This window comes from Mustela putorius, unplaced genomic scaffold (assembly GCF_011764305.1).
Source record: "Mustela putorius furo isolate JIRA1106 unplaced genomic scaffold, ASM1176430v1.1 tig00001075_pilon_pilon_pilon, whole genome shotgun sequence".
Classification (NCBI taxonomy): Eukaryota; Metazoa; Chordata; class Mammalia; order Carnivora; family Mustelidae; genus Mustela; species Mustela putorius.
Window position 1 is genome coordinate 3,934,390 of NW_025421560.1, and position 15,908 is coordinate 3,950,297.

At 55.1% G+C, this 15,908-nt stretch overlaps 1 long non-coding RNA gene across 1 annotated transcript; it reads right to left on the reverse strand.

The window, feature by feature from the left end:
- Window positions 1–3,415: 3,415 nt before the first annotated feature.
- LOC123393918 lies at window positions 3,416–15,591 on the reverse strand. Its single transcript, XR_006608751.1, has 2 exons — window positions 7,784–15,591; window positions 3,416–5,635 (listed from the first exon to the last, which is right to left on the reverse strand). It is a non-coding gene; the product is annotated as an uncharacterized LOC123393918 (long non-coding RNA).
- Window positions 15,592–15,908: the final 317 nt, after the last annotated feature.

Sequence of the window (15,908 nt, forward strand, 5' to 3'; positions counted from 1 at the left end):
AGATCACAAGTAGGCAGAGAGGCAGGCAGAGAGAGAGGGGGAAGCAAGGCTCCCTGCCGAGCAGGGAGCCGGATTCGGGGCTGGATCCCAGGACCCTGGGATCATGACCTGAGCTGAAGGCAGAGGCTTAACCCATTGAGCCACCCAGGCGCCCCTCCCTTATGTTTTCTTCTGGGAATATTAGCTTTGGGTCTTATGATCCATCTCGAGTTAATTTTTGCGAGTGGTGGAAGATAGCAGTCCAACTTTATTTTTCTGCATGTGCTTTTCCAGCTCTCCCAACACCTGTGCTGAAGACTATCCTTTCCCCATTGGGTGTTCTCGGCTCCCTTATCAAATATTAATTAGTTGAACACATGCATGAGGATTTACTTCTGGGCTCAGAATCCTTCTTCCTATTTCTACTTCCGGCTTTGCCGCTGGCCTTCAGCAGCATGGCATCTGCTGCAGCCAGGGAAGAGATGGTTTCTCATGCAGAGTGTCCCTCAAGAGGCTCAGAGACATCCAGGAGCAGCTCCAACCACCCTCCCACTTCTTGAAAGCCACATCTGAACACAGAACAGCTGGGGAGGCCTTTGAGCGTTCCAAGGCTAGACACAGAACCTCGAACTTGAAGTTCTCCAAGTTTATCTGATTCCTTCCCCAGACCACTTGGAGGATGACAAAGGATGTCTGTGCATAGGACACCGAAATGCCGCTGCCGCGCGCTCATGCCACACGTGCGCACACACGCACACGCACACACTTAGCGATCTCTGAGAGATTTCACCGTAATCCGATTCCCTTGGAAATAAAGTTATTGTATGAGTTTGGTAGGGCTGTGGCTTAGTCCACTTGGGCTGTTGTAACAAAATACCACAGACTAGGAAGCTTCTTAACAACAAACGTTTATTGCTCACAGCTCTGGAAGCTGGGAAAACCCAAGGTCCAGGCACTCAGAGATGCTGCCTGAGAGCCTGCTTCCTGGTTCACAGATGGTGCCTTCTTGCTGTGTCTTCTTTGCATGGTGGAAGGAGCGAGGGAGCTCTGTGGGGTCTCCTCTCTAGGGGCACTAAGCTTACTCAGGAGGGCTCTGGCTCTTAACCTCATCACCGCCCAGAAGCTCTACCTTCGATCACCATCTCATTAAGGATTAGATTTTTAACATATGGATTTGGCGGGGTGGGGGGCTGGGACACAAACCTGTATGCCGTCCACAGCACCAGCTGACCTCTAAGTCTTCAAATTCCTATAAAGGGAAGCCACCCTTTTTCATTTCACACTTAAATATAAAAGTTAAATACTTTAATATTCATTTCCTATGAAACAACTTCAAGGTGGCTGGGATAAGAACAGTTATCCTTGGCATCTGTCTCTGTTCTGGGGCACTGTGATCCAGTCATGCTGACCCCGCTCCTACCAGGAGGACCCCCACCCACCCACCCATCAGCCTGCTTGTACAGGTAAAGGAAATGATAACTCAGCATTCTGAAAACCATGGTCGGGTCTAGATTTCTGCGTCTCTGAGCCCCTCAGGATCTGCCTCACTGACCCCTGCCAAGCACACTGTCCAGGAAGGGGAAGGGCACAGGTGCTCAAGGGGCATGTGGGAATGGAGATCTCTCAGCAGGGGACCAGAGCGCCACGGGAGATGAGCCAGCCCTGTTTTGTGCCCGGAACCCATTTAAGACACGTCCAAGTGCTTGATGGAAATACGAGTGAGCTACAGGGAACAGGACTTGATGTGAGGCCACGAGGATTCTGTTTCAAGGAAGGAATTCCAGAGAAGGCTTTCCTTCTATCCTATCCCCGCTCTTCCCACAAACAGTTCTTGGGTCTTGAGCACCACGTGCTAGATGCTAGACCAAAATGATCAAAACAGAGGGCCTGCCCTCACAGTATTCAGTTCACCGGGCCACAGAGTCCCCCCAGAACCATCCCACCTCCTGCAATCCTGGGCCAGTTGCCCATGTGGAGAGGCCCTGGGGAGCCAGTCCTGTTCCCCAAGCAATTGGAATGAAGGATTGCATGTCCTCCGCCAGCTGCCACGCGTGCACGTGGACTCAATGCTTCCCCAGAACTCGGCCAGGCCTCTGACTCATCACAGTGAATGGAACCCTAGGTCCTTGAGGGGGGGGTGTTCTACAGGCCAACGAGGCCAGCGGTCTCCCCAGACAGGACAGAAAACTGAGGACACCAGGCTTCCCTACACTCCCTCAAAGCGGACCAGTATCCCCGGCCCTCCATCGAAACAAAGTCGATTTCTCCCGCGTAGTGACCGAATTTATGAGGGTTGTTTTTTTTTCTCATGGTCACGAGCTGGAACTGAGCGCACACTGAAAACGCTAATCTGCCTCCAGCATCTCCAGCGCCATTTCTCCCGAAACTACCTGCTCCAGCGGGGTTCCCGCGGGTTAATTAGTGCTGCTGCAGAAATTGCACTGATTTATATCAACTTTCATGGACTCGAAGTGGCCAATGGCAGTCCTGCGGGAGCAGGCTGGGGTTAAGCTGCTGGCCCCTCTGCGGACAGGTGAGGGGGCGTGGCTTTGCCCCCCCCCCCCGCCCCAACCCCAACACAGCTTCCCACAGCGCATCACACGCATGACTCCGCTGCGGGGATCTGGTTACCTGTCACCTGCACTTCACACATCCGATACTCGTCCCACCTGCTCCTCACAGCCGCGCTGCGAGGCCCCGAGCCCAAGGCCTGCTATTTAATTTGGCCCGTTTGAAAAGTTCCATCCGTACCTGGTGAGCTCATCAGTGATTATGAAAGCTGCCTTTCTTCCCCTCTGAGTACCGGGCTTTTTGTAACGACTGGCTTCAGAGGTAATTGCAGAATCTGGCCGGCTCCTGCAGAAGCCAGCGCCACTTCTGAGACCGGAGGCCGGGCCGCATGTGAAGGCAGGGTGAGTTACAAAGCCGAATCCCCTCCTTTAAGGGAAAGCAGATAGGAATCACTATGCAGGGCTGGCCCCTGGGGCTCTGAGGACCCTGAGGCCCAGTTTCTCATGTTGCAGGGGATTTGAGAACTCGCTGGGCTGGCAGAGGGTCCCCCTGCGTGTGTAACTGGGCACCTCCTAGGCCTGAGAAAAGGAAGTCTGTAATCCATACATTGATATGCAAATGTCTGTTTACCCAGGTGAGGCGGTGGTGAGGTGCACCTGGGGCCATTCCCAGGCTGCATCTCACCTTTATTCCAGTGCTCCTGTTTCCCTGGGCTGCCCAGAAGATGGCATAAAAAAGAAAGGTCTTTTGGTACACCACGGCTGGTCTGCAAAAATCTCACTGAGCCACAGTGCAACCAAAAAACGAGGGATATTATGTTTGCATTAGTATGTGTGGTCATTAGGGGCTTTCGATGATAATAATGGCACCGAGAGTTTCACATCTAGAAAGCTCCCAGAAGATCCTCAGTCGTGCCGAGTAGATCTATAAGTATAATAAGTATTTTATTACTTATTGATGACAGACCAGATGCCCTGTGTGTCCTCCGTGAAAGGAGCTGAGCCCCTCTGCACTGACCGCCCACGATCTCCTCTTCCACAGCATTTAGCTCACTCCCCACGGGGGTTTCTCCCAAGCTCTGGAAGGTGGGGACCGCCAGGTTTCCCACCTGGGCCGAGCAGAGTGTCTGGCCTAGTAGGTGCTCAGTGACACCTGGGGCAGGAGGGATCAAGGGAGTGTGTACAAATGGACGGACAAAGGGACACAGTCTATCCTGCAGACAGAGCGGGGTCAGGGAGTGAGGCCACAGCCACCTGCGAGCCCCACGAGAGGAGGACAGTCAGCGGAAGGTGATGGCTGCCTGGGAGCCATCTGCGCCTGCAGAACGGAGTAGGGGATGTGCACAGGCATGTGGCACACCACACGTGGTGTACTTTATGACCGGGTTATAGGGATCTTCCTGGGGAAAAAAAAAAAAGATTGAGGACTCAGGAAGTATAAGCAATAGGTCCCCTGGTTAGCTAATCTCAGGAGTGACACACACGGGCTTCAGGATGAAGCTCCTTCAGGCGTTCTTCGGGATGGCAATGGAGACCCCGAGGCCCACTGATGTGTGCTCCTGGCCAACGCTGCCCGCTCTCGGCCAAACGCCCAGGTGTCACGTGGCTCCTGGAGCTGTTGCTCCCTCGTGGGCTGGCTGGGGCTGGGGCTAACAGCATGACCAGCGCCTGGGCTTCCCCGGTGTGCCCACCCCCGCAGGAGCATAGGAGGGAGGCCTGCGCGCTCTACGGCGGCCCCCACCCCCAACCCCACCCATCTCCCCAACTCCCAATGCCACCCGCTCCCACCCGGGAGCTGTGAACACATGCACAGAACCAAAATGGAGCCCCTCTGTGGGCTCACCTTTGCGGTCTGATCACACATCCCACATTAGACACATCCCCCAAGAAAGCCATCACCTCCCCCAGCTGCTGGGGGGGCTCACCCATCGCACACAAACCGCACCCCCGACTCTGGGATGGCAGCTCTGCGGGTGTGCGGGGCCCAGGGCACACTCGCAAGTGTCGCCCAGAGAGAGGACAGGTGCTGACAGGCATGAAGAGAACCCCAGCGCCCCCTCCGTTCGCTTCTTGCTCCCGGCCAGCCGCGTCATCCTATCGGATCCTCACTTCCCTCCGCAAACTGACGTTCCAAGAGGTTCAGGGTCAGTAAATGGCAGAGCCAAATCGAGCTCAGCTCTTCTGCCCAAAAAAGGAAATGTGAGAGCAGTCAGCCGCCCCAGCAAAGGGGAGAAGAGCTCTGGACGTCCCTTGGGTCCCTGTCGGATTTTCCTCTTCGGCCATCATTAGCTGGGATGAGGCCTCAGGACCACTTCTTGGTATTTGCCTAGAGTATCTGAGGTCTCAGCTCTCAGCACGTTTCGTGAGAGTCTACTTCGTGCTGTACACTGTGCTGGGAAGCGGGCCGAACAGAGGCAGTTCCTGCCTGAAGAAGAAGAGCCACAGAAAAACAGTCACGACCACAGAGGAATGGGGAAAACGAGCGAGGTCTGCAAGCCACTGAGTCTGCCTTGTGGCAGAATCCGTCATGGGAGGAAGCTGTGGTGACACTGGGTGAGGGTTCTGCAGGATGAAGGGGTTTGTCAGGCAGATGAGAAGTCAGGAGCGTCCCTGGCAAAAGGACCCATACCTATCAAGGCAGCACACGCGACCGGGATGCCAATGCCAGGGACAGAAGCTGCTCAGTCCTCCTAGATCCCAGAGTGGCAAGACAGGGGGCCCAGTCGATGGGGTCCAGCTTCACACGCCCTGCTGGAAGCTCGGGTGGGACTCCCAACGAATCTGGAGTCACAGAGGCATGTCTACAGAGGGGTTTCCCACTCTCACTGATCTGGACAGTTCCAAGGGAGAAGAGATTCAAGTAAGGAGACTAATGTATCATCCAGTGCATCGTCCAGACCGGAGAGATGTGGGCCCAGACTGGGGCACTGAGCTCAGCCCAATGGCCCCAGAAGCCAGAGGTGAGCCAGAGTCCCAGCTGAGGTCAGGTTTGCTGTCGCAGGCCTCCGGACAGACTGGAGCGCCCCCATCTGACACGGGAAATCCTGGAAGATGAGTGCACTTACGGAGGAAGATGGTGAGATCATTCCTACCCTCTCCAATCTGAGGTGTCTGGGGGACGTGCTGCGGAGGCATCCGTCATGCACCTGAAACGAGTGTCAAGGGCGAAACCGGTCAGATACAACCTGAGCAGGAATGTTGTCAGTGGCACTGGGGAGGAGAGGCAGGCGAGGGAGTGCGGACGAGTCCGGGGGTAGCACAGTTAACTGTGTGGAGAAGAGTGAGGCTCCCGCGGGGTCATACAGTCCATTTCCTCGGGATGTGAGAGCGCCACGGCAGGGGGGAGGGTGGAGGGTGGAGAGGGTGCCCCCAAGGCGTGAGGTGACCAGGATACCTGCGAACGGGCTGGCCACGCAGAGGAGAGGCGGCTCATTCTCAGTCCTGGGGCAATCGATACACAGGTGGGTGCAGGCCAAGGCAATGCAGTAAGTTGGGACAAAGCAGGGCAAGAAGTCGAGAACTAGGTTTTGTTCTCTGCTATGAAAAGTGGCTATCTAGGTAATTAGGTGATTTTTTTAAGTGACCAGGGAAGAGAATCTTTAGAAAGACAAACTAGGGACACATGGGTGGCTCAGTCAGGTGAGCCCCTGACTCTTGGTTTCAGCTCAGGTCAGGGTCTCAGGGGCCGTGAGATCAAACCCAGCTTCAGGCTCTGTGCCCAGCGGGGCGTCTGCTGAGACTCTCTCTCTCTCCCTCTACCTCTGCCCCACCCTACCCCCTTTGCACGCTCAATCACTCAATCAATCAATAAAATCTTTTTTGAAAAAGGCAAACTCCTTCTGAGTGTCATATGGTCATCTCTCCCCATATGGTACATGCATTACTGATTGTACACCAACCGCCATGGGGCAAACAGTCCTCTTGGGTTGGGCATGCTGAATAATTCCACTGAGATTTTTCAAAGCCATAAAAACAGCAGGTTTCAGCAGATAAAACCACTGGGCATCAAAGATCACGTAGACCTTGGCCATCCCTACTTGGAATAACTGAAATCCATGAAAATGTAAGATAAAGTGCTGCTCATCTGAGAAAAAGGCCGCTGTCTTGGTTTCTGTTCTCACAAACGCCACCAAACTCAAGAGCCGAAAACAAACTTGAACCTCCTGAAGGAGAAGCATCCCTCACCACGCAGAGCCAAGTAAAAATGCCTTTGGAGACAGGAGTTTGAGGGCATTTTGAAGACTCTGATGTGCTGAGAAATTTCAAGCTTGAAAGAACAAGAGGCAAGAAAAAATAAACATAGCCAGTATTTTAAAAGATTCAAGGCATGAATAAAACTGCTCATTTGACCAACTGGGATTTACAAAATCTTTGGTGTGGAGGTTGAATCCGAAGTGGAGAGCCCACAGCCACGGGCTCTTAAACCACCACGAGCTGGGAACAGGATTCCTACAGAGGGTATGGGGTGTGTGAGTAGGTGTTGAGTCCATCCATCCAATGCCCCCCGCTTTACAGGATGGTACAGGTGCTATACAGATGGGGCCCACTGCCCCGGGCTCACACTCCAGGGCAAATTATAAGGTAATGACAGCACCAACAGCACAGTGGCACTGTGAGGGAAGAATGACATGGCCCAGGTAATACCAATGCTTAGCCCTGAGTGTAGCAAGGCAGCCCCTCCCTGGCAGCAGCACTGGGGCAAGGGAGAAGACTGCGGGGTGGTGGACGGTGGGAAGCAGGTCACTCGCTCCCACTCCAGTGTCCCAGAGCTAAACCTAGCCCTTCAGGAAATTGTGCCGTTGTCACCTCAGACTGTGCTGCTCTGGAATCTTGCTTTCTATGCCTGAAAAGTTTTCATGGTGAAGTCACGATCTCCAGGAAGGGTTCGACTCTGGGCTCCAGAAGCCTGCTGCTTCCGTTGCCACGTCCTCTTAGGAAACCGGGAGCAAGAGGGGGGGAGTGGGGAGGAAAGGAAGAAGATTCCAGGGAATGTGACTGCCTCCCTGGGTGCCACCCAGGCTGGGAGCCAAAAGGCATGGTATGTTGTGAGCACAGGAGGAGCAAAGGACAGAGTCTCGGGGCAGAAGCTCAGGACTCAAGTGCCCACATGTGACACGGTCTCCTCTTCCCAACCCGATCACTTTCCTCTTCGAAGGGTTCTTTGTACAGCTTTAACTCAAAGGAAGGTTTTGGACAAAAGAGAGGCTGTTCCATCCCTAAAGTGAGTACTTGTCGGAACAAGCCACTCGCCAAGACGTTGATGGGGAAGGGCAGGGAGCCATGGAGGGACTTACCCTGTGCTCCTGGGGCCGTGGCAGGGCACCAGAGCCCCTCCCCGCTCTGAATCAGAAGCAGGGCATTCTTCTACTATTACCAGCTCGGCTGCCAGCTCTAAGCCAAGCCATGGCTTTCTCTTTCCCACGTTCCTGGGTCAAGAAGCAGGTGTGGTCTACTGCAGCAGGGTTGACATCAACGAAAAACACATTCCTGGGCTCCTCCGTCCTCTGGACACGTGCAGTTTCTGAGGCTGGAGTACGCCTGACCTCCCAGTCCGCTGTTGACTCATCTGCATGACTCACTCAGCCATCAGATAATGACCGCGCAACCCAGGAGGAGCCCGCAGGGGTCCAGCAGCCCAGTGTGCCCCATGCTGGCGATGGTACCTGGAAGCATCTGCTCGGATGGACCTGCCCCTCTGGGTGCCCACCTCTGCATCAATGACTTGGCTGCACTCCTTCCTTCTTTCCTTCAAAGGACAGATCTTGTGTGTCATGCTGAGGGTGTGACAGTGAGCAGAACTGAGCATGGTCCCATCCTCATGGAGCTTGCACTTTAGTGAGAGGGGGCAGCAGAAGCAAGCCAGCAACCGGACACGTCGTTCCTGGTCGTGCGAAGTGCCCAGGGGAACATCAATATCGGCCTCTCTCGGGGAGGGACGCCTGAGCTGAGGCCTGAGTAACGAACTACAAAGCACACTCGGTGCTGCTGCCCTGAGAAAGGAAGCCCAAAAGGAAGCCTTGATGGAGGCCAACATTGCCAACATACGACGGAAGGCCCAGCAAAACAAGGCACCGTCCTTGCTCCGCAAACATGGGCATGCACTGCCCAGAACGCTGGCAGCAATGTCCAGGCCGCAACCCCTGGGCCTGGTCCCCACCACTGCGGGCGTCTTCCTCTGAGGCACAGCACTTTGACGAATGGCACTGTAAACGGACAAGTTCTGGACCCCCTCATTTAAAAAAAAAAAAAAAAAAACAAGTACCACCTGCTAAACTAGGGAAGAGGGATGGAGTCTAAGAGGACACTCTGATATAGCTCAGAGTGGCCTGATTTCCTCAGGTGACAGGAGGGTCAGGAGCTACCGACCTTCCAATCATGTCTGTCACAGTATCCAAAAGGTCTCAGCCAGGGATGGCAGTCAGCCAGCTCCTGCTGATGGCTCCTGTGTCCTGACATCCTTACCCCAGCTCGTGGGTGCAACCCCACATGGTATTTGGTTCCTTTCTCAGAAGAGGGGCTGAGTCAGGTATGACCAAGTTCCCCAGGGCTCTGGCACACCCTCCCTTCCAGAAGCTCCCCTTCTCCCTGCCCCATGGGAAAGGTGCCAGGCCACACGCGGGCTTGGCTCAGGAGCAGCACACCTCTCTGCGGAGTGTCGCAGCTCTGCGTGCTTCCTGAGGTGACAAATGACCTTGACTCACATTGGTGAAGTAATGGCTGTCCGTCCCAACCTTCTCATCCATTGGTCCAGTTGCAACACAGCCCTCTGTGAGCAGAACAAGTTCCTAAGAGCCAGCTCAGGGAATTCCAAGCACCACCTGGGTTGGGCTTACCACACTCACAGTCACGTCAGTCAAGGTGCCCAGAACCACCCTGGCCCCCTGCCACCAAAGGTGCAACAACGAGGACTTGGAAAAGTGGAGGAGGCCGCAGAACTGGGATTAATTCTCAGATCTCCCTTTGTGTGTGACTTTGGACAAAGAACTTGACCTCTCTTAATTGCTGCATCTGCACTGACAAACTGCCAGTAATGCTCTGAGTCATGGAAAGTATCGAATGAGCAAAGGGCCCTGAAAGCACCTGGTGAGCTTGAAAGCCCCCTGCAAACGATAGTGATTCCATCCCCTGAGAAGTGGGTCCAAATGAGCGAGCTTCTGGGTCTTCACCCAAGGAGTTCTTGGGGTATGAGAACGGATATCCCTGAATCTGTTTCTGGGACACGGAAAGACAACCTCACTAGACAATGTTCTCAGCACACCCGAAACTTCCTTGTAAAATCCAAGATGGCGGGGTGTGCAACTCTCGCTCTCGGGTTGGGAGTTCAGGCCCCATGTTGGGCATAGATCTTACTTTAAAAAATAATACGGGAGCCTGGGTGACCCAGTGAGTTAAGCATAGGACTTGTGTCTCAGCTCAGGTCAGGAGTTCAAGCCCCTGTATTGGGCTCCACACTGGGCATGGAGCCTACTTTTTAAAAAATTAATTAAAATAATAATAATAATTCCTTGGAGACCCAGAATTAGAATTTCCATCACACTAATGGCTCTGAGTTGACTCTGTAGTGAAACAGAGTAGGTGTGTCCAACAGGGGGCTTGGGCTGTCTTCTCTGATGCAATCCTTTCTGTAGCTTTCAGCTTATACTGTGGGGTACACATTAACATGTTCTTCAAAGCCACATGCCAAGTCAGTGGCCACAAAGAGTCCTAGCCCCTCTGCTTAGGGGACCCCTCCCTGGTCAGTGACCACATGGGCCCATCCTCTTCAAATGCCCCTTCTTAAAAGAAACTGCTAACTTCCACCATTCCATTTGACCAACCAAAAGACAGGCAAGACCCATAGCTCGTAAGATCAGCCTAATTATGGCACCCAAGGGCAAATGACCAAGGATTTGGCTGTGGAAGGCCAGGAGTTGGATGGAAAGGGACAAGCAAGTCGGGTCCACTGAACGCTGCTCCCCACCTCCCCACCTCATGGGCAGAAGGTCCCCCTTATCGGTGATTTTGCTCTTTTTCAGTTACCTGTGGTCAGCCGCGGTCGGGAAGCAGATGATCCCCCTGATAGTATATCCAAAGGGTCAAGAGTAACCGAATGCCAGGTCACAATGCCTACGTCATCCCCCTCACTTCCTCTCACCAGGCAGGCATTTTATCATCTCATGTCATCACGAGAAGCGTGTGTACAGCACAATAAGATATCTTGCAAGAGAGAGACCACATTCACTTAACTTGAATCACAGTGTATTGCTATAGTTGCTCTATTTTATTACCAGTTATTGTTAAACCGTATTGTACATATGTATGGGGGAAGATGGCGTGTATATAGGTTTCGGTACTGTCTGCGGTTTCAGGCACCCACTGGGGTTCTTGGAACATATCCCCCACGAATAAGAGGGACAACTATACACCTGGCTGGTCTGCTTCCCATGTCATAAAGCAACCGTGACAGAGACCTGTTCCAGCTCAGAGAGCAGGAGTCTCCTCCTCTTTGACAAGGGTTAGTTTTGAGCTAACCCTTGAGCTCCCTTGAGCTGGGAGGCACAGGTGAATTCGGGACACACTGCGACAGAGTCTGCCATCCTTCGATGGAACCCACCATCCTTCTTCTCCGAGGTCTGAGAGGGAGAGCTTTAGGAATGCTGACGCCCACACCGCAGGTATAGCCACCTGGAAGCAGGCATCTCAAACTCCCCACGTCCAAGACCAGCCTCTTCATGTCTCCCCTCCATGCGCTCTTCCTCAGTCTCCCGCCTTAATCTACAGCGGTCGGTCCTCCAGGCCAAGCAAACACCTCCAAGTCAGCCTTCATTACCCTCTCCTTGGCGCCCCACATCAAGTTCCTCACAAGAAGGCATCGGGGCTTCCTCTCCAAGAGGTATTGACTCACGCACCACCTGCCCTTGCCTCCAGAATCACAGCTGGCCCCATGGCCCATGACCAGGTCTCCGTGTCCCCCCTCTGGCCACTATCCAGGAGCTGCATCCTTCTCCTTAACCTTGGGACAAGCCGCCCTCATTGCCCTCTCGGACTCACAGCACAGCTGTCCCCTCCCTCTGAAATGATCATCCGGGGCCAGCTCCTCCTCCTCCTGTGGGATTGAGCCCCTGTAGATGCCTTCCCTGCCTCCTCTGTAAGGCTGCCCCCCTTTCCAGCCTCCCCTCCAGCCAGTGTCAGGCACATTCCATCTGTACTTTCCTCATGGCACATGGCACTCTCCAAAATGATTTCTCCTTAATATTCCATGTTGATTATCTATCTCCTGCGAGCTCCACAGACCAGGCGCCCTGGGTGCTCGCTCACCACTGTACCCCTGGTGCCCGGAACCATAATCCCTGAGCCAGCACAGGATGCTCAAATGGGATCTGCTGACCACCTCTGAGGGTGCAATGACTTCCAGCCAACAGACACCTTCCAGGTCCCCAAAAGCCAGTGTCAACACCTCAGACCACAGGCCAGCCACTGAGTTCCTGGAGGCCCCTCGGTGCGGAGGGAGAAGCCTCAAATTGCCTCCACCTCTGGACTCTTTCTCCAATGGGCCTGCCCCCGCAGCCCAGGACCCCCCAGGAGTTGGCGACAGCACGTCCTGGCTGGAGAGCCAGGCGGAGATCCCAGCCCTCTGCGCCCCAGAGCCCAGGGCGGGAGAGCTCCTTTCCTCCTTTCTTGGCCTCACCACCTGGATGGACAAGCTTTTCAATTTCCCCATCCGTAAGATAGGGACAAAGAATGCTTTGTCACCCCACCTACTTCTCACGGGTGTTATGAAACAACTGTTTGCTCGGAAAACACTTTGAGCAACTTGGGTAAAGGTGCCTGTGGCTCGGATGACGCCTGCTGCGTTCAATCCAGGCCAACGAGTCATCCGGTCCCCGCCTTTCCCGCCCTAGGGACAGGAGGCAGGAGGCGCGCAGCCTCCCCTGTGTCACCAAGCCTGTCTCACCAAGCTCGCTGGCCCTGCCACAGGCCCAGAATATGCCCACAAGGTGTGTGTACACATTCCTGGGCCTGCCCAGCCCACTGATTTCAGCAGAATATGAGATCTCCGTGGGCCTGGACGGTGGCCACCAGACGCCCAGGCTGCCCTTTTGTCCGGAAAGAGAGCGGAGGGTTACCTGGGGAGAACCTGTCTGAGCTCCCACCACCGAGGGGCGGGGCCGCAGCTCCAGCAGGAGCTGGGAACAAAGGACGCTGTCTTGGCTCCTAGCCTGGAGAGAGCAGATCTTAACCTGCAGGCGCTCAGGTGCCCCTCGCCCGCAGCAGCCTGCAGCGGCCACCACGTTGCCATGACAACCGTACCTGGCAACTCTCCCTCGGCTCTGCCAGGCGGGGGCAGAAGGGGGTGTGCACCGCCCCCGCACCGACCAGGCCTACCCCCGGCTGCCCCGAGCAGCTTGAGGAGGAGAACGGAGACAAGCCCAGGCCGGGGCAGTGCGAGGGGACAACGTCCACTCAGCCCACCTTGTGCATCTGCTTCCCGCCACCCCGCCCCCTCCTGGCACTGGGCGCAGAGCCCTGACAGGCCTCTCTCTCTGCAGCACCCACCCAAGGGCCACCGCGTCCCCAGAGCGGATGGCGAGGCCTCTAGCCGACAGCGACCGACAGGCAGCATGTACATTTAATTATAGCTCTCCGGGATAGGAAGGGCTGGCTATATACAGTACGTCTGCTGTTACTAATTATATTTATTTTCAAATGAAGAGGGGGGGGATCTTCTGAAGATGAGTCAGAGGAAAAAAATCCTTCATTGTTATGAAAGCAGAGGAGCGTCTCCTGAGGGTGTCTGTGATGCATCGCTGTCACCGCCCGACAGTGGAAAACCTGAGCGGAGCCAGCCCCGCCGGTCTGCACCTGACGGAGGCTCTCCGGGCCGCGTCCCTGCGCGCTGGCACCATCAGGCCGCGAGGCAGGCTCCCTCCCGGCCCAGCCACGCTCTCGAGCCTGGCCCAGCATCCTGCTCCTGCGAAGACCTGGCCGTTTGGCATCTGCTGTCACCTTAATTGGGAGGCAGCGTTCCAGCTGAAGTACGGCGAAGGTTCCTCCCTCATCAAAGAGAAAGCATCTGACCAGATGGCTGCAGTGAAAAGGCTTCATCCTCAGCCTCCGCCTGGCCAACGGGGTTACTAATAACAGTGCCAAGGATGCTGCAAATCAAAAGAGAACACCTAGAAACCCAAACTAGTCCCCCATAGAAACCCAAACTAGTCCCCCACACTCAGGGCAGAAGCCGGCTTGCACTCTGGAGGCAGAGAATTCTCTGATTTCAGGGGCACACACGTGGGCTGCCCTCTGTGTCTGTGCATGTCAGGTGCACACGGGTGTGCGAGAGGGCCTGGTCATGGGGCTGCCTCCAGAGTCAGCTCCCTCCTCCTTCAAGGCCACACGCTGCCCCACCCCCTCCCCACAGATTTCGGGGGAGCGGTGAGGGGAGAGGGAAGCAGCAGGTGACGCATCCTCTGCCCAGGAGAGCCACTCAAGGCCAGAGTGTTCAGAACGGGTTTTCCAATAATTTTTTAAACAGTCACACTTGTTTTTGTTTGCTTTCTTCCAGGAAGGCCGCACTGTTCTGGAAAAGGAGGGGGAGGGGGAAAAATGTGAGTTCATTTCCTGAGTCTTTTAAATATGTCTCTGCAGAGGGAGCATGTGAGAAGCTGTGGCCAGAGGGCAGAGCGGTGCTCAGTATGCAGCACACATGGCAGGGCGATTGGAACCTGTCCCCCCCATGTGCTCTTTCCAGGTCGCCGCAAGACACAGCGTTTGGCAAGGAACCCGCGCCGAAGGATCTGGATGCACATCAATTCCCCACCTCCCTCCCAAGAAAATGGTTTTCAGGCCAGTTGTTTTTGGAATGGGTTTTCGCGTTTGTCCAGCCAAGGTTGGACTATTAAGTCGGTTTATCCAGAAGAGAGGGCAGAACGTGGGAGCGGGGGCCGGATGACTAGGGACCCAGGAGACTTCTGGGAGCAGCCACACCTGTCAAAGTGCTTTTCCACATCCATCAGTTTCCCCACTTCCCACAGCAGCTCTGTGAAGCCCGTGGCGATGTGCCCATTCCACAGGTCAGGCTCTAGGAGGTTAAGCAGCAAATCCAAGGGCACCTCGGCTGCTCCTGCAGCAAAGCGATCTTGCCTGTCGTGTGCTCTCTTAGCAATCTGTTCCTCCTCTCCGTTGTTGTAGTCAGCATCTTACGCAAAGCTCTTTGTGGGAGGAGCTGGCTCACATCCATCGGCCTGTCTCCCCGACGAGGGTGCAAACACCATGAAGACAGGGACTTTCCTTGCTCACTGACGGATGTGGCAGCCGTGCACAGCCCTGAGCACAGGAGCCCCGTGGTATGCACTTGGCGGGTGAATGAAGGAATGAAGAAATGAGCAAGAGCCTCCCACCCTGCAAGAGGAAAGAAGGGCCAGAATGACAAGGGAGGGGGCAGTCTGGAGCAGGCTAGCACCTACAGGGTTTCATTCTGAGACTGGGGCGCCAGCTCCCTCCAACAGCCAGCACCGAGGCCCGGAGGACCTCGCCACCAGGCAATGGAGTGGCCTTTGCGGTCCCAATGAGGTACTACACGGAGCGTATGGGGAGCATGTCTCCCCCACCACCACCCCACGCAGTGGATGGGCACTCAGCAACTGCGAGGGCCCTGCTTGTCCCCAAAAGTCACATGGCAAGTCAGGGGTAGAGTCTGGAATCAGAGCTGTCAGTCTCTCCCATAACTTCCTGGATGGGCTCATGGATGAAAGCAGTGATCTGCTTCTCAGAACAACAGTCCCGGTTCTGCTATGGCCTCATGAAGAGGACACCCTGCCTCCCAGTTGAGGAGCCTGGCTACTGACAAAGTCTCCCTAATACCCACCATGACTTCCCCCATTCTCCTCTGAGACCCCTTCTGTGGACAGTCAGACTGAGGAAAGGAAAATGCACAGCAGCACAGGGAGAAGACAGGACTGGAAAGAGGAGAAGCCCCCAACCCCTGCCTTGCCCCGCTGCAGGCTGATTGTGCAGACAGCCCTGCTGGTGTTTGTCTTTGAGCTCGGTTATTGTTGTTGTTGTTTTTTAAGATTGTATTTATTTGACACACACACACACACACAGAGAGAGAGAGAGAGAAGCAGGCCGGTGCGGAGCAGAGCCCAATATGGAACTCGATCCCAGCACCCTGGGATCATGACCTGAGACGAAGGCAGATGCCCAACCCACTGAGCCACCCAGGTGCCCCTTTTGAGCTTGGTTTTAAGCAGAAGCATGTGTAAGCTCTGCCTGTGCTCCTGGCCTTGCCTCCAACACCAGGACGGCTGAGGAAAGCCAGGGCCCTGCCCTCAGAAGGTCGCCAGTCCAGCGTGAGGCCCCAGAGCCCTGAGGCATGGTCTGGGCTGCCTGCCAGTCGTGGGTCTGCTGCTGCTCTGTGCGGGTGCGAAGAGGTTGGGCACT